We start from the raw sequence: 17,572 nt of genomic DNA, 5'->3' as shown, positions 1-17,572 counted from the left end.
CGGTTATTGGACTATGGGTACTATTTCTAGAAAATATAGGGACCTAAATGAATTAAAATAGGACAAATTTGTATTTATTTTGAACTGCTACGTACTGCGGGTTGATTCACCAAAAACAAAAGGGCTTTTTCTACAAAACTGGCATGGCTTGACAATGGTTGACCGCATCGGCTGACTGGACCGACACGTGGCATGCGCGGACTGGTGCGGTGCACCATGCAGTATGCGGTGGACACGCTGACGTAGCAACGCAGGCCAGTCCATGGGTCCACGTGGACCGGTTTTGATCCGAACCGGTATGGTTCAATCATAGCCGTCCATCTAGATCTAATGGCATTGGATGCTTGGGACGATCTCCGCCGGCTGCACCATACCACCGGCGAGCATGCCATGGCCGACAGCGAGGCAGACACGGTGGTGGACACCGGGATGGCGTTCTAGACCTCCCCGATCGATGCCGAACCTACTAGGATGATCTATAGGCATGCACGAACATGTTGGAAGCCCTACCGAGGTGAGGTACACACTGGAGCATTGGTTCCACATCGGCGCCATGGCCGGTGGTGTCTGGAGGTCACCTGGTATGGCGCTCCTATGCGTAAAATGATGAATGGAGGGCATGGGAAGGATGAGGATCTCACCGCGAGTCGGTAGGAGGAAGCGCGGCGTCCGAGAAGGTCTCCTGAGGCATGGGACGTCGGCGGCGGCGAACTAGAGAAACGACTACGACGTGGGTTAGGGGGAATCCAAACAAATCAAGGACAAAATGGTGAATTAGAGTCACCTACGATTGCAGGAGAACACGTCGGAGCTTCTGGTGGCGTCGGCGATGAGGTCCGAGGCGTGGGTGAGGGAGAATTGCGGCGGCGATGAAAGCTTGAGTGCGAGTAGAGGAAAGGGAGAAGAAAGGGGTGCGACGCGGTGCTTTATAGGCAGGCAGCGATGTGGTAGAAGGAAGGGGTGTAGCGCTTAGGCAGGATTGGTCCGCCTGCCTTGCATGAGCGCCGGTGGCTGCTTGCCATACATGGCCACGCCATCGTCGGGCGTCGAAGAAAGGAAAGAGCGCCGGGGAAGAAAGGGAAGGGAGGAGGTGGGCGCTAACATGCAGGGGCCAGTGGTGTAGCGAGAGAGAAAATAGAGAGGGTGAGTGAGTGCATGCAGGTGGTGAAGGCCGAGCAAGCCAGGGTGCTGAGCTGGGCCACGTGGTGTCGAAGCAGCAGGCACGCAAGCAATGGGCCAGGTGCGGGAGAAAGGCGGTGCGTGGGAAAGCGCAGAGTGTGCCAGCGCTGAATGGGCCAGTGCAAAGCAGGAAGGTAGGAAGGAGGAGAGGTGCAGGCTGGGCCACCGAGCAAGCCAGAGCCAGGGAGGGGAAGAAGGGAAAAGGGTCAGCCGGTTCCTGGGCTAGGCTAAAAAGGAAGGATTTTTCAAAAACAAATCCTTTTCTATTTCTAATTTTCAAAACTAAGCCAAATCCAAATGAAATTTGAATTTAACTTCAAACCTTCTAGCCCTACACTCAATCAAAAATAATATGCTTCGGCATGAATGCAACAAACATGTTTCTAAACCTTATAGTTAATTTTATTTAACCAAAATTTATTATTTGGCCTAGGTTAAAAATACATAGAAAATTAAATAAATGCTCAAAATTAATTGCTAATTTGCAGTTGAAATTTTTGGGTGTTACAACTACTCTTCATCATAGTCATCATCATCATCTTGTTCACCATCATCACCACCATCATTGTCTTCATTATCCTTCTCCTCCATGTATTCCTCATCTTCTTTAGTAGCCTTGCCCTTGCCATGAGGGTGAGAAGCCGCATCATCTTCATATGTCGCACAAGTCTCATCTTAGAGAGCCAAAGGATCAGTGTGGAGGCACAAACGGTGGCAGAGGAGAAGACACAATACCTGCCTACTGTTCCAAACAATATAGCCTCTCTTACATATCATGCTCACATTGAGCACTAGCACAGCATTGTCCAAACTTGTAGGTCATGAGGAACTTGAACTTGTTGGGCTTCTTACTAGAGGAGGAAGAAGAGAGTGGCTCGGCACTAGAAGAGCGGGCAGCAGCAGCAGGTGGTGAAGCACCACGACGAGAATGGGAACCTGAAGCACCTTTCCTTTGGCTTTGGCTGCATCACCCTTCATCTTCAGTTCTTTTGCAGCTAGGATAGATGTCTTGTTGGAGATTTTGAGGAGGTTGTGCCGAGTGTCTATGGGGAACCAGATGCTGGACACTTGCTCAATCACATGCATGATGTAGGGGGCATAGGGAAGATGCTTCACTAGATCCTCAGTAGCATCATGTATCTTGTTCCAAATGTATCGACTGATGGAAAATTTCTAAAAATCATCTCCAAATCGCTGAAGCACCTTCTGAGAATCATCACGAAGGAAGGTGGAGTCACCTCGCTTCGGATACAAGATCTGTCGCAGAATGTTATTGAGGACATAGTAGTAGGGCTTCAGAAACATAGTCTATCCATCAGATGTATGTCCATCAAGATACATATGCTAGTACTCCTCCAAAGCCACATCCTCATACTCAGTCAATTCACGTGCAGTGCGGTCGGCTTGACTTAAACCAAGAAAATGAGAGAAAGTAATGAAATCCACCTTATAGTGTTTGCCTTTAGTGGTCTAATGGATAAAGTCAATAGCACCGGTAGGGTCTCTCTCATGGTGATAGGAAGCATAAAACTGATAGATAAGCTCATTGTTCCAATGCTTCCTAAATTCCAGCAAGAAGGACAGCCCCATTGAGCATATATCACAAACCATCTGCTCCAGCTCAGGCTCCTTGAACAAACCAAGAGAGTAGGCATCAATGCATTTCATCTGAAGGACCGATGGCTCCCTCTTCTTCAAAAACTTCAGATAGATGATAGAATCATAAAAGTCATAATGGAACGGGTGCTAGAAGCGATACTCAAGGTGGAGATCCTTCTTGTCCTTAGCATAAAGGTTTCTTCCCCTCATGGACCTGATGTCCCTAACCCGATGATGGTAGTTAACTGGTAGAGGAGGAGTCCAGCCACCAGCACGATAAGGAGCCATGGCAGGGCTCCCGCATGATTGGCAAAACGTCTGGGAAGGGAACAAGCTCAATGACAAAGCCCGAGCCACGAGTCAGGGTGCGAACAGGTGGAGCAGCAATGGTGCAGCCAGCACGCTCAAGAGCTTCTTCTTCTACATCAACAATCAAAACATCCCCAATAGAGGCCGGAGCAGGAGGAGGAGCGGCAGTAGATGATCCTTGATCATCACGGCGACGGGCAGCACGGGAACCACCACCACCAGCACGGGGACCACCAACACCAGCATGGGGATATGCCACTTTAGTGTGGCCAGACGGCTTGGGGACAACGACATGGTCTTGATTCTTCTTGGACCTCTTCTCCTTGTGACGCGATGGACTACCACCATCCATGACTATGGAAAACATGAAGGGAAACTGAGAAACAAGACAACGAGAAGCGAATGAACATCGAGAAGTGAAGAAACATGAATGGAGTGTTCACCAATGGGTCGGGAGTCCCAACCATTGTCGGGAGTTTCGACAGCCGGGAGTTTCGGCCGACATCGGGAGTTCCGACGGTCATCGGGACTTCCAACTGCACATGGTGATCATCACATTCATGGGGCTTCAAATCGTGATGCACATTCATACAAGGAGGATAGAGGAGTAGAGAGGGAGAAAGAATGGAGGCAAATCACAAGGTACATTGCCATTAGGGTTAGGGCGCCATGCTAGTACCTTGAATTGAGGAAAGAGGACATTGAAAGATTGAATCCGCAGTCCATGAACAAATCAACGAGCACTAGCACCACCACAAACGAAATCCCCACCACCGAACTAAGGAAGAAGATCAAAGCACGAGTGGTGGAAAGGGGTGGAGATGTCGGAAGTGCCGACAGGACCCCCGGTGGTGCAACTAGAGGGGATGGTGGCCGAAGCTCCCGGTAGGCCTAGAGCTATAGGCGAGCGTGACGCGACGGCATGAGGAGGAGTGAGGGTGGCACGAGGAAGGGCGACGCGAGGAGAGGTGAGGGCAATAGGAGTGTAGGGAGGAGAGGGAGGAAATAACTGTGGGCTAGGCCAGGCCGGTTATAAATGCCTAGGTGAAACAATGCGATGCGGTCAAAATTGACGACCCAGATCTGCGTTGGGACTCCCGACGCTGGGGCCTGGAACTTTCGGTAGTCGGAAAGTCCCAGCGCAAGCCATGACTTCCGGCCATCGGGAGTTCTGACCTACGTCGGGACTTCCGATGTAGGGAAACTAAAAAACACTTCAACTTGAACTCACTATACCATGTGGGGCAAAAATATGATGGACACTAACATTTTCACAAGTGACTAGATTTCATTCAATCAACACACAGCAATAGTCACTCATGAAAATTATAAAATAGATTTTGAAAGTGTCACACAATATTTTCTTAATTCTTTTCTCCTAACTAGATCAAACAAAGTGTGTGCAAGACATCAATCCACGTTACGAGAATCAATGATATTTAGTTCACTCCTCAAAGCACAAAATCTTGACTCATCTAGGGGCTTTGCGAAGATATTAGCTAGTTGCTTTTCGGTGCTCACATGGTGAATGGCTGATATCTCCTTTGGCTTCATGGGGTCTCAAAAAGTGATGCCAGATGTCTATGTGCTTTGTTCGAGAGTAGTTTAAAGGGTTGTTTGCCAACTTAATGGCACTCTCGTTGTCACACAAAAGTGGAATCTTGGTTAACTCACATCCAAAGTCCTTAAGGGTTTGCTTCATCCAAAGTAGTTGGGCACAGCATGCATCGACCGCCACATACTTGGCTTTGGTAGTGGACAAAGCAATGGAAGTTTTTCTTCTTAGAGCTCCAAGACACTAAGGATCGGCCAATAAATTGGCAAGTCCCGATAGTACTCTTTCGGGTTACTTTGCAACCGGCACAATCTGAATCGGAATAGCCAAGTAACTCAAAAGTGGAGCCCTTAGAATACCACAAGCCAAGATTAGGAGTGTGCACTAAATACCGAAAAATTCTCTTAACGGCCATCAAATGACATTCTTTCGGATTAGCTTGAAATCTTGCACACATGAACACGCTAAGCATAATATCGGGCCTAGATGCACAAAGGTAAAGAAGGGATCCAATCATGGAGCGATATACCTTTTGATCGACATCCTTTCCTCCTTGATCAAGACCAAGATGTCCATTGGTTGGCATGGGTGTCTTGATGGGTTTGGCCTTGTCCAAGTTAAACTTTTTTCAACATGTCATTAGTGTACTTGGTTTGACTTATGAACATGCCATCCTTGAGTTGCTTGATTTGAAATTGAAGGAAGAACTTCAACTCTCCCATCATGGACATCTCGAACCTATTTGTCATAATCCTACTAAATTCCTCACAAAAAGCCACATTAGTACTGCCAAATATTATGTCATCGACATATATTTGGCAAACAAAGATATCATTATTGACTTTGCGAGTAAACAAAGTAGTATCGGTCTTTCCTATCTCAAAACCTTGTTTCAGTAGGAAATCCTTCAAGCAATCATACCAAGCTCTAGGGGCTTGTTTGAGCCCATAGAGCGCCTTGTCGAGCTTGTAGACGTGGTTTGGACTACTTGGGGTTTTCAAAGCCCGGTGGTTGCTCTACATACAACAACTCGGATAGGGGTCCGTTGAGAAATGCACTCTTCATGTCCATTTAATATAGCTTGAAGTCATGATGAGCAGCATAGGCAAGTAGAATACGAATTGATTCTAGCCTAGCCACCAATGCATAGGTCTCCCCAAAATCGAAGCCTTCAATTTGAGTGAATCCTTGAGCCACCAACCTTGCCTTGTTCCTTGTTACCACACCATGCTCATCTTGCTTGTTGTGGAAGACCCACTTGGTTCCAATCACATTTTGCTTGGGCCTTTTCACCAAGGATCAGACTTCATTCCGAGTGAAGTTTCAACTACTCTTGCATGGCTATCATCCAATCTGGATCATCGAGTGCCTCTTCAACCCTACGAGGTTCCAAAGGAGAAACAAACGAGTAATGTTCACAAAAACTTGCTAAACAGGAACATGCAGTTACCCCTCATCGAATGCTCCCCAATATGTTATCAATGGGATGATCTCATTGAATGGATTGATGCACTCTAGGATGTGACACTTGAGTTGATCTTTGGATGGGGCCATCATCGTCATCATCATGGTCATGATCGATTGGAGGATCACAATCATGAGCTTGTGGAGGGTTGACTTCACTTCTTTCTTCATTGTTGAGTTGAGGTTGAGCTTGCTCATTGTTGACACCATCTTCATCAGAATGACCTTGTGCTTCATTTGATCTCCCATCTTGATTATTTCTTGTTGCGGAAGCTTCACCATGTTCATTGGATGAAACATGATGAATGGTTGGATCAAGATCATCATGCACAACATGGTCTTCATCTTCGTCTTCGACAAGCTTTACTTCACCAATGGCAAGCTTCTTGATTGCTTTGTGTGGAACTTCTTCATTTCCTACAATCTCAACATTGACTTGCTCCTTTTGAGAGCCGTCGGTTTCATCAAAAGTCACATCTACCGTGATTTTAGTCAAACCGGTGGTTTTATTAAAAATACGATATCCATGTTCATTAGTACCATAACCAAGTATGAAACCTTCATCAACCTTTGGTGCAAACTTAGAGCTTTGGAGTTTCTTGTTAAGTATGAAACACTTTGGATCCAAAAACTCTAAAGTAGTGCACCTTAGGCTTTTTACCGGTTAGAAGTTCATAGGTGGTCTTTTCTCTTTTCTTGTGAAGATATAAGCGGTTGATGGCATGGCATGCCGTGTTGACTGCTTCCACCCAATAGTTGGTTGGAGTCTTGTATTCATCCAACATTGCTCTTGCGGCTTCTATGAGCGTTCGGTTCTTCCTCTCCATAACACCATTTTGTTGTGGAGTGTATGGAACCAAAAACTCATGCTTGATTCCTTCTTCATCAAGAAACTCTTCAATGTTGGCGTTCTAGAACTCCATCCCATTGTCACTTCTATCTCTCTTGATTTTGACATCAAACTCATTTTGGGCCCTTCTTGCAAACTTCTTAAAGATACCTTGGACTTCACTCTTTTCACGCAAAAAGAATACCCAAGTGAAACAAGAATAATCATCAACAATAACGAAACCATATTTGTTACCCCCAATGCTTATATAAGTGACGGGTCCAAATATGTCCATGTGAAGCAACTCCAATGGCCTTTCGGTTGTCACAACATTCTTGACAGGGATGTTTAGCTCCAACTTATTTTCCCGCGTGGCATACGCTACAAATCCTATCTTTCTCAAAAGAAACATTTGTTAGTCCAAGGATGTGTTCGCCTTTTTGAAGTTTGGCCAAGTTCCTCATCCCGACATGGGCAAGTCGGTGATGCCAAAACCAACCCATGCTAGATTTTGCCATTAAACAAGTCTTGGGATTTACTCTATTTGATGTGGAATCAACTAGATAGAGTTTCCCTTTTACATGACCCATAAATGCAATAGAGGAATCCTCCCGTCTATAGACTTCCACACCCTTATCCGTAAAGAGACAATTATAACCCATCTCACAAAGTTGTGAGACGGACAACAAATTGTATCTCAACGAATTCACAAGTAAAACATTTGAAATAGAATTATCATTTGTTATAGCAATTTTACCCAAACCGAGGACTTCTCCTTTTCCATTGTCACCAAACACAATATTCCCACTTTGATCATGACTTGGTTGGAATGATGTGAACATGTCTTTATCTCCGGTCATATGATTGGTGCATCCACTATCCAACACCCAACTTGTTCCACCGGAGGAATGTTCCTACAAAGACAAATTAAGCTTTTGTTTTAGGTACCCAAAAAGATTTGGGTCCTAGGGGGTTAGTCACATAAAACTTGGGCACCCAAACACTCCTCTTAATTTCCTTTCTCTTTTGGGCATCAACATACTTAACCACAATCTTGCCATCCTTGTCCCCAACAACACATATAGTCACTTGCATAGCACCGTGGAAGTGGTGCTTGTGGCTTGGGGGCCTCGGATTGCTTCATTTTGATTGTCTTGTCACTTGTAGGTTGGATCTTAGGAATGTAGACCTTGTTGTTGGCCTTGCATATAAGCTCATCAAGAGCAACTGCCATTGTTGAACTTCACACAAGGCACACCATTGATCATGTTCCTTCCGTTGGCCTTTCCATGATACCTATTGTAGCCAATGCCTTCCTTGATTGATGGGTGCCTTGATGACTTGTATATAGTCTTGTTGGATTGCTCTTGACACTTGCACCCACTCTTCAAGATCATCTTCAACCTATGAATCTCCTTGTCTTTCTTCTCTAACTCAACAAGGTTAGCTGTATATGCATTCACATCAATTTTATAGCATCTTTCACAACCATTGCTAGTGGAGACATTAGAGTCTTCAGTTGTCTGAAGAGAAGTTGAAGTGCTAGCCCAAAGAGTACTATAGTTTAGCTCAAGATTTTGGTATTTTTCTTCCAAGCATGTGAGGCTTTCTTGAGCTATACTCATCTCATTCTTGAGGCTAGCTACTTGATCATTAACCAAGGAATGTTCCTTAGTCAATTTCCCAATTGAGTCATTGGCTAAAGACAATTCTACGGTTAACTTCTCAACCTTCATCTTTTCCTCGGTGATAGATGCTTCAAGTGCAAGGTTTTTGTCTCTCTCTTGAGTGATTATATCTCCTTGCAACTCTAAGCATCTATCCCTCTTCTCTAATTTCTTCATTAGCATTTTTATTTTAGTGAAGGCCTTTTTACCAAATTTCTTTATCATGGTTGCTTCAATTTCTTCTATGTTCTCATCACAACTATCGTACTCATCACTAGAGGGATCGGGTGTAACATGTACCTTCTCCCCTTTTGCCATGAGGCAAGTTGGAGTGTAGTAGTCATTGTCGATGAGGTTGGAGAAGAGCTTCGGTGGTGAAGATAGGTTGGGGAAGAGTTTTGGTGGTGAAGTTGAGTTGGGGAAGATCATGGTCTGTGAAGAAGAGTGGTGGATAGCGATGTTTGTGGCTCCCTTCTTCTCATCATCACTTGAGTCACTATCATTGGACTCCCATTCTTCCCCAAGATGAGCTTCACCTCTCTTCTTGCCTTTGTTCTTTTTGTCTTCATCCTTGTCGTGCTTGTGCTTCTTCTTCTCATTAGGACAATCAGCTATGAAGTGACCGGTTTGACCACATCCATAGCAAAACCTCTTTTTGAATCTTCTCTTTCCATCACCATAAGTCTTGCGGTTGCTCTTCTTTTTCATAAACTTTCTAAGATTTCTAATCACAAATGCAACCTTCACATCGGAATCTTCTTCTCCACTTGAGGAATCATCCTTCACTTTCTTCTTCCTCTCTTGACTTAAACCTTGACCTTTATGTTGTTGAGTTGCTTTAAGGGCTGCAGTCTTGTTGTATCCCATTGCATTAGGATTTTGATTGTGAGCATTGATTGCATCTTCATCTAGACACTCATGATGCTTGAGTTTTGAAAGAACTTCTTGGGGTGTCATCTCATCATAACCGGGCCTTTCCATGATCACGGATGCTAGCATGTTGTTCTTGGCTCTATAGGTTCTCAACATCTTTCTAGCAACCTTGTTGTCATCCCATTCGGTGCTTCCAAGAGCTCTTATGCAGTTGACCAATGCCATAAGCCTATCAAACATGGATTGTGTTGTTTCATTTTGCAAGAACACAAATCTTTCTAATTCACCATGAAGTAACTCAATGTTGCCTTTTCTCACACTTCTATCTCCTTCAAATGACACTTTCAAAGTATCCCAAATTTGTTTTGCACTCTCCATTCCATTCACTTTTCTAAACTCATCCGGAGCTAGGCTTGGCACAAGCAATGCTACGGCTTGTGCATTTTGATGGAGATCGTGCACTTCTTCTAGGAGTTATCTCTATATCTTCATCGGTAGGAATCATCACACCAACATCCACGACTTCCCAAAGTCTTGCGGTAATGAGATGCATGTTCATCTTGTAAGACCAATCGGTGTATCTTGTTCCATCAAAGTGAGGTGGCTTGCCAATGTTGACGGAAGGAGTATGTAGAGGTGAACCTTTAATGAGTTGTCCATAGTCAATGCTCATGTTTGAATATATTCCCCTTTCCATGAGCATGCTCACCTGGCTCAAATATCACTAGCGGCAGTCTTTGTTTGCTTCATTCTTGTCACTTGTTGTATCATGCTTGCCACTTATTGCATCATCAACCTTCTTGCTCAATTCTTCCTTCATCTTGCTCATCTCATCTTGCATCTTCTTCATTTCATCTTGGAAGAACTTGACTTGAGCAGCCATCAACTCTTCAGCTATTTTCTTGGCCATCTTGGATGGCAACGGCTTGCATCTTGTCAGACTCCGACATTGTTTCTTCTTATGCGGTGAAGCGCTAAAAGAAGACCTTGTTCTGATACCAATTGAAAGGATCTAACAATACCTAGAGGGAGGGTGAATAGGCGTATCTAAAAATTAACTGCAAATACTAAGTTCAAATTTGTCAGTCAATGTCGGAAGTCCTAGCATTTGAGTCGGAACTCCCAACGTCGTCAGAACTTCTGGCACAAATGTTAGAAGTCCTGACGCTTACGTGAACTACAAAAGTAGTGCCAAATTTAACTTTGTAGATAAATGATCTTACAACCCCACTTCCTCAGTGGTTTGGTGAAGATGTTGGGTCACTCCCTTGACGCCGTAATGCCTCCAAACCTTAGATCGAGTCCAAACCCTAAAATGAAGTTTGGGAGAGAGAGACAAACAAATACAAGTAATCTCTAGCAATCACAACAACAAGTACACGGGACACAAGGATTTATCCCAAGGTTTGGCAACCCAACAAAGGAGCTCCTACGTCCTTGTTGTTGAGGTGACCACAAAGGTCGGAGTCTCTTTCACCTCCTTGCCTCTCTCAAAGTGACCACAAAGGTCACTTGAGCTTTCGACTAAGAAATCAAGGGTGATACAAACTTTCCAAGGCTCTTCCACAAGATGGAAGCTCTTGGGCAATGCCTAGCCGGCTAGGGGCGAAGCCTCAAGAGTAATAGACACAAAAACAACTGGCTTGATGAAGAAATCTAGTGCTCAAGCTTGCCAAAGTGATTCTCTCACTTAATCCACTTCTCATTTCACTCAAAACCTTAGGGGAATCAAAGATTAGGAGCAAAAGGGGGGGAGGAGAGGGGTGCCTTTAGTTGCTTGGGAGCTGTTAGGACGAAGTTGGGTGAGCTATGATTGAGTCCATAACGGTTAGAAGTGAAGAGAGGGCTATTTATACTCTTAGTAGAAATCTAACCGTTTAGATCCACATCGAAAGTTCTGACACGGATCTCGAGACTTCTGACCTTAACAGAAAACACTATTCACATAGGGTCAGAAGTCCACACGCAGTAAGTCAATGTAAGAACTCTCGACATATGTCGAGACTTCCAACGGTCGGGACTCCTGACGTACGTCGGGGCTTCCGACGTGCGCAGACAGCTAACCAACCAGCAACGCCCCAGGTGTCGGGACTCTCGACATGGGTCAGGACTTCCGACTATTGGAAGTTCCGATGAATGCCGGGACTTCCAATGGGCGCAGACAATCGGCCAGCAGAACCAAGGGTGTCGGGAGTTTCGTCTCACGTCGAGACTTTCGACGACCACAGTCACTGCGCAGGCTAAGTGACTGGGCGACAGGACTTTCGACCTTAGTCATGACTTCCGACGGTCAAGAGCTTACGTTGGAACTTTCGACACCGACAGTCACAGAAAAATATTCTATGTGCTCGTGGAGTGCTAGAGTGTCTCTCTTTTGATTTTATTTTTATGCTTGAGCACTCTATCTTCCTCAGACCAACTAAGTTTGCATCCCTCTTTATAGTGCGGTGGATCCTAAACTCAAAAACAAAACTAAAACCTTTGGAGAGCGTTTTGAGTTTGTCCGCCTTTACAACTTCAAGAATTGAGGGATACCATTTCATCTTTATCAACTCTTTGAATCTTTCGTGGGACTAATAGCTGCGACATATCTCATTAAGATCACATTAGTCCCTAATTTGGATGTCATCAATACACCAAAACCCACATAGGGGTCAAATGCACTTTCACTAGGACTAGGACTGTCCCGGCATGGGGAAGCTGGTGGCTTCACCAGCACCTTCGTCGTCAAGTGCATGGTCATCCATGGTGGTGGAGACGCTGGAGAGGAGGTGCTGACCACTCTAGCAACAGAGCGAGCACTCCTAGGGTAGTGTCGAGCACTCCAGGGAGGGGTACCAAGCACAGCAGAGGGGGTGCCAAGCACTTTCAGCAGCAGTGCCGAGTGCTCTAGTAGTGGATCCGACCAGCTCCGACAATGGTGTCGAGCGGTCCAACAGCGATGCCGACCACTCCGACAGAACAGGGAAGCCGGGGACCACCGATCGAGTTCACCTCCCCTTCGAGCGACATCAGCGAGTTCATGGATGCCTTCCACGATGGCGAGGAGGTTAGGTTCCACAGGCTGGACAACATCGTCGGCAATGTAGGGGACCACAGGCCTGGTGAGTCGGACTACTCAATGATCCAGAGGTGCTCCTTATTAGTTCTGAGGAGCCACCGACGTTCGTAGTGGCTAAACACAACGCCAATTGGCGACGGGCGATGTTGGAAGAGATGAAGGCCATCGAGGACAATGGCACATGGGAGCGGTAGATCCATCGGTGGGCTGTAGGCCGATCGGCTTGAAGTGGGTCTACAAGGTGAAGCAGGATGAGCATGGCGCCGTTGTCAAGTACAAGGCTCGGCTCATCGCTCGTGGCTTCATGCAGCGTGAGGGCATCGGCTTCAAGGAAGTCTTTGCTTTGGTGGCGCGAATGGAGTCCTGTTCGCTTGTTGTTGGCCATGGCAGCAGCGAAGGATTGGCGTGTCCACCACCTCGATGTCAAGTCTATGTTCCTCAATGGTGAGCTCATGGAGACGGTCTTCGTCAAGCAAGCTCCGGGCTTCGCCATCAAGGGCGCTGAGCACATGGTGCTCAAGCTACGCAAGGCACTCTACTGTGCTGTGGCAGGCCCCTCGGGCGTGGAATGCCAAGCTCGACTGCCACCTTGAGCTTAGGTTCACTCGCTGCGCTACAGAGCACGCGCTCTATACATGGCGACGGGGGAAGGAGGAGCTCGTCGTCGACGTGTACATGGATGACTTAATCATCACCAGAGTGCGAGCAGAGGACATCGACTGGTTTCAAGTGCGAGATGGTGGCTCGTTTCAAGATGAGCTGATCTTAGCGCGCTCTCCTACTACCTCAGCATCGAGGTGAGGTAGGGGAAGCAGAGCATCTCCCTAGGGTTAGCGCGCCTACAGCGGAGAAGCTACTGGAGCGCGGCGGCATGCCAGAGTGCAAGCTGTGCGCGACTCCGATGGAGGAGCGCTTGAAGCTGAGCAAGCACAGCACTGCTGTGAAGGTGGACGCCACGCGCTACCGGAGTATCATCGGTGGGCTACGCTACCTCACTCATACTCGACTAGACATTGTGTTTGCGGTTGGGTATGTCAGCCGTTTCATGGAGGACCCGCGCGAAGATCACTAGTCGACAGTGAAAAGGTTGCTACGCTACGTCAATGGGAGGCTTGATCAAGCGATCATCTTCCCCAAGAGTGGTGGCAAGGGAGGGTTGTAGCTCACGGTGTTCAGTGAGGCACCCCCAAGGCAAAGGAAGGTGAGCCGGAGCTCACTGTTTTCAGCGATGCAGACATTGTGAGCGACATTGATGGGCGACGAAGCACCTCTGGCATGCTAGTCTTCATTGGAGCTGCCCCCATTGCTTGGCAGTCGCTAAAGCAAAAGATTGTGGCGCTATCGACGTGTAAGGCGGAGTACGTCGCAGCGGCCACGGTGGCGTCCCAGGCTGTCTGGCTGCGCCGGCTGCTGGGCGAGCTGACTGGCGAGGAAGCTCACCTGCCAACTCTGATGGTGGACAACCAACCCGCCATCGCCCTCACCAAGAACCCTGTCCTCCACGACCGGAGTAAGCACATCGACATCAAGTTCCACTTCCTCCGGGACTGCATCGATGGAGGACAGATCGTCATCGAGTTTGTCGAGACCGACAAACAGCTCGCTGACATCCTCACCAAGTCACTCTGACGCCTGCGGTTCATGGAGCTGAGGAAGATGATTGGCATGGATGAGGTCAGGGCATCGGGCTAGTAGCAGAATTAGGGAAAGAATTGTTAGACATAATCTGTTGCTCCCCATTTCTCCTTGGTTCGAGACTGGTCGGCTCGGCCGACCACTCCCTGTTGGGAGTTGGGGACTGATCGGCTCTGCTGATCAGTTTCTGTAGCTGTAGCAGTATTGCAATAGGCCACCTCTAGTACATTAGTTGGTAGCTATTACATCAACCATGTCTTGGTAGTGGGCTGAGGTAAGTTTTGTACTGCTAGGAGTAGTAGGTATACCCTGTACCTTAGGAGTAGGTAGTTGGTGTACTCTTGTACTTAGGATTAGGTAGTTTGCCAACAACTATGTACCTGGTAGAGGTACAGCTAGAGTTGTATATATTCTATCCAAAGGGCAATGGAATACTTAGTTCAGTTGCCATAAACCAAAGGGCAGGGCTTCTGCCAATGCTGGTGCTTGTGCTGAGTGTGTGCGCGCGCTGTTCTCAATCTCTTCTTCTACCTCTAGCCATAGTGAGTGAGTGTGTGTGATGGTAAGCTAGTTGCTTACCTGTGCAGGGCAGCCAGGGATCAACATATTTGATGACACTGTTTGAAAAATGTGAACCGTTTAAGTTATCTTCCAGATTTTGTACAGTGAACTGTAGTTTGTATTTGTTAGTCTGCCTACTATATATGATAGCTATATGTGATGCCACCAAAATGCCCACATTAAAAAAATCAAATTTTGAAGCAATTGTTCATCTGTTCTAAGTCATGTGTTGTTCGTTGTCTTTTGTAAGGTTAAATTGTGGTGTGACTGCCCTTTTTGGCCTGATGATGGAATGTGCAAGCTTAGAGATTGTAGTGTCTGTGAGTGCCCAGAGAATGAGTTCCCTGAACCATTCAAGAAACCTTACAGTGGACTTTCTCCAGATAGTATGATATGCCAAGAAGGAAAACCACAGGCTGCCATTGATAAAACCCTTGACAGCAAGCTTTTCAAAAGATGGGCTGAAATTGACAATCTGTGGACATCTGATGATGAGGCTGATAGTAGTAATTTATCTTTGCCCTGATCTAGTTTAGCGCACACTCTTTGTTTCTTATTTATTATCATTAATGATGACCATCAAACTGTTGTACCAATTTCAGATGAGATGACTTACGTGAATCTTCAACTGAATCCTGAACGATACACTGCTATACTGGTGATTCAGCAAGAAGGATGTGGGACGCTATTTACAAAGAGAACTGTCCAAAATGTATCCATTTGTGCTCTTTCACGTGCTTGTTCTACTTTACTTATACTGGTCTGATTGACCATGTCAAGTGCGACTAGTAATTTTCATCTTAGCTGCCTATTTTATTTGATGACAACTCCATCATATATATTTTTTTATTCATTGAATGTGTTTATATGTGCCATGTCATGAGTTCACTGCATGTTAAATGATTCAGTGATGGACTGATTATTTGAATCCCTTTTTGAGATATATGTCAATTGTAGCTATCTTATCTACTTCTAAATTAATCTAATATGTGTGGCATATATTGGTCCATCTGTTCTTCTTTAGTGTCTTGTAGTGCTCTAGTTGCATGCCTGTTCCATTAGATGTCCTACATAACATGATAGATAATCCTATCACACACTTCAGTCCTGCATCAGTAAAGTTATTTTGACACAAGTTTTTTTTAATTGTCTTTTTTCTTTAGATCCTTCTAAAGAACTTTGCCATGAGAAGAAGGCATTGTACAAGCTTATTTCAGGGTTGCACTCCTCAATTTCAGTTCATATTGCTTACGATTATCTTCTTGATGAATCTACTAACTCAGTATGTGCCCAAATTGTACACCTTTGTTTATTGTTTAATGGGACAAGTTTCATATTTGTTTTGACAACTTCTGATGTAAATGGCCACAGTGGGGACAAAATCTTCCTTTGCTGTATGACCATGTCCTGAAGTACCCAGAGCGTGTCCAGAATCTGTACTTCACTATCCTGTTTGTTCTTTGGGCCGTGACAAAGGTTCCCATTTCTTCCTTGCTTGATACTTATTCATTTCGTTTGCACGCTACTGTTGAAGATCAAACTGTTAGGTTTCTTTTTTGTTGAAAATTTGTAGTGGATAATGATATGATTTGGAATCTTTCAGGCAGCAGATTATCTTGAGCAAGCTGATTACAATACTGGTAATCCTGAAGACGACTTGAAAACACGATCTCTTGTGAAGCAATTGCTATGCAAGTTAAGATCTGCATGTCCATTGCCTTTTGATGAAGCCAAACTCTGGCAAGGTGAAAATGGTCCTGAGCTAAAGCAAGAGATTCAGAAGCAATTTAGAAACATTAGGTTTGTGACGTATTTCCTGTGTTTTGAGTTCATACATGCATATGCACCACTTGATCCTTACCCCTGCAACATTTTCTTCATTAGTGCAATTATGGACTGCATTGGATGCGAGAAGTGCCGGCTGTGGGGAAAGCTCCAAGTTCTAGGTCTTGGAACTGCACTGAAAATTCTTTTCTCCGTCAATGGAGACAGCCATTTGAATCAGCCAGTATGTAGTCCATTTCTCAAATACTCATTACCACTCCTGCCACATTATGGTAGGAGAGATATATGCTGTCTGTTTTGTTGGTATTTGCTCGAATAACTGTTTGTTTTGAAGTATCATCCTCATGTTAAGTTTCTAGCACTTAGTTCATCTTGGTTGCTTACATTTCCCTTGAACCATAGATCATATTAAAAAAAGAAGGAATGCACTATGAGTTCTATGCTAAATTGCTACTAAGCCAACTGAATCACTGTGAATTCTTCTTGATTTGATGAAATTATGACTTTATCCTAAAACCGTTAGTATACCTTTTGAATTCGTTTTGTATGTTTGCAGTGGATATTTGTTTAACGATATTTCCTTCTTGATGATTGATCAGTTGCAGCTTCAGCGAAATGAGGTCATTGCATTGTTCAATCTTCTGAGTAGGCTCTCAGAGTCTGTCAAATTGTACATGAAAAAGGATCATCAATTCAAGAAGTCATTAAGGAACAGAGCCCTTCAACCCTTTAAAAGGGTGCTTCGAAGCCGACTGTTAAACTGGTACCCCCGTCCGAATTTTTTGTTTTTAGCCCTTTTTTTTTAAAGTTGTTCATAAATATGCCCCTAGAGGTATTCTTTCGAAATCTGGACCCTTAGCTCGGTGTCATCGTTGGTGGCACCTGAGCTTACACGTCTCGGCGCCATAGATTTTGGCGCCTAGGTCTTGGCTCGACGTAGACATGGCGGTGACTTGGCAGGCACCTTGGCGCCATAGATCTTAGCACCGAGCTTGGCGCCATAGATCTTGGCACCGAGCTTGGCGTCGTGGTTATTGGCACCAAGCTCTGTCTTA

General features: G+C 45.5%; 1 pseudogene; it reads left to right on the top strand.

The window, feature by feature from the left end:
• Positions 1 to 17,250, top strand: part of LOC136457992 (endoplasmic reticulum oxidoreductin-1-like) — a 41,370-nt pseudogene extending 24,120 nt beyond the window's left edge.
• The last annotated feature ends 322 nt before the right edge of the window (positions 17,251 to 17,572 follow it).

Source organism: Miscanthus floridulus, chromosome 6, assembly GCF_019320115.1.
Source record: "Miscanthus floridulus cultivar M001 chromosome 6, ASM1932011v1, whole genome shotgun sequence".
In the NCBI taxonomy this organism is placed as follows: Eukaryota; Viridiplantae; Streptophyta; class Magnoliopsida; order Poales; family Poaceae; genus Miscanthus; species Miscanthus floridulus.
Note: the sequence above shows the minus strand (reverse complement) of the source record. Positions and strands in the feature narration are given on the sequence as shown.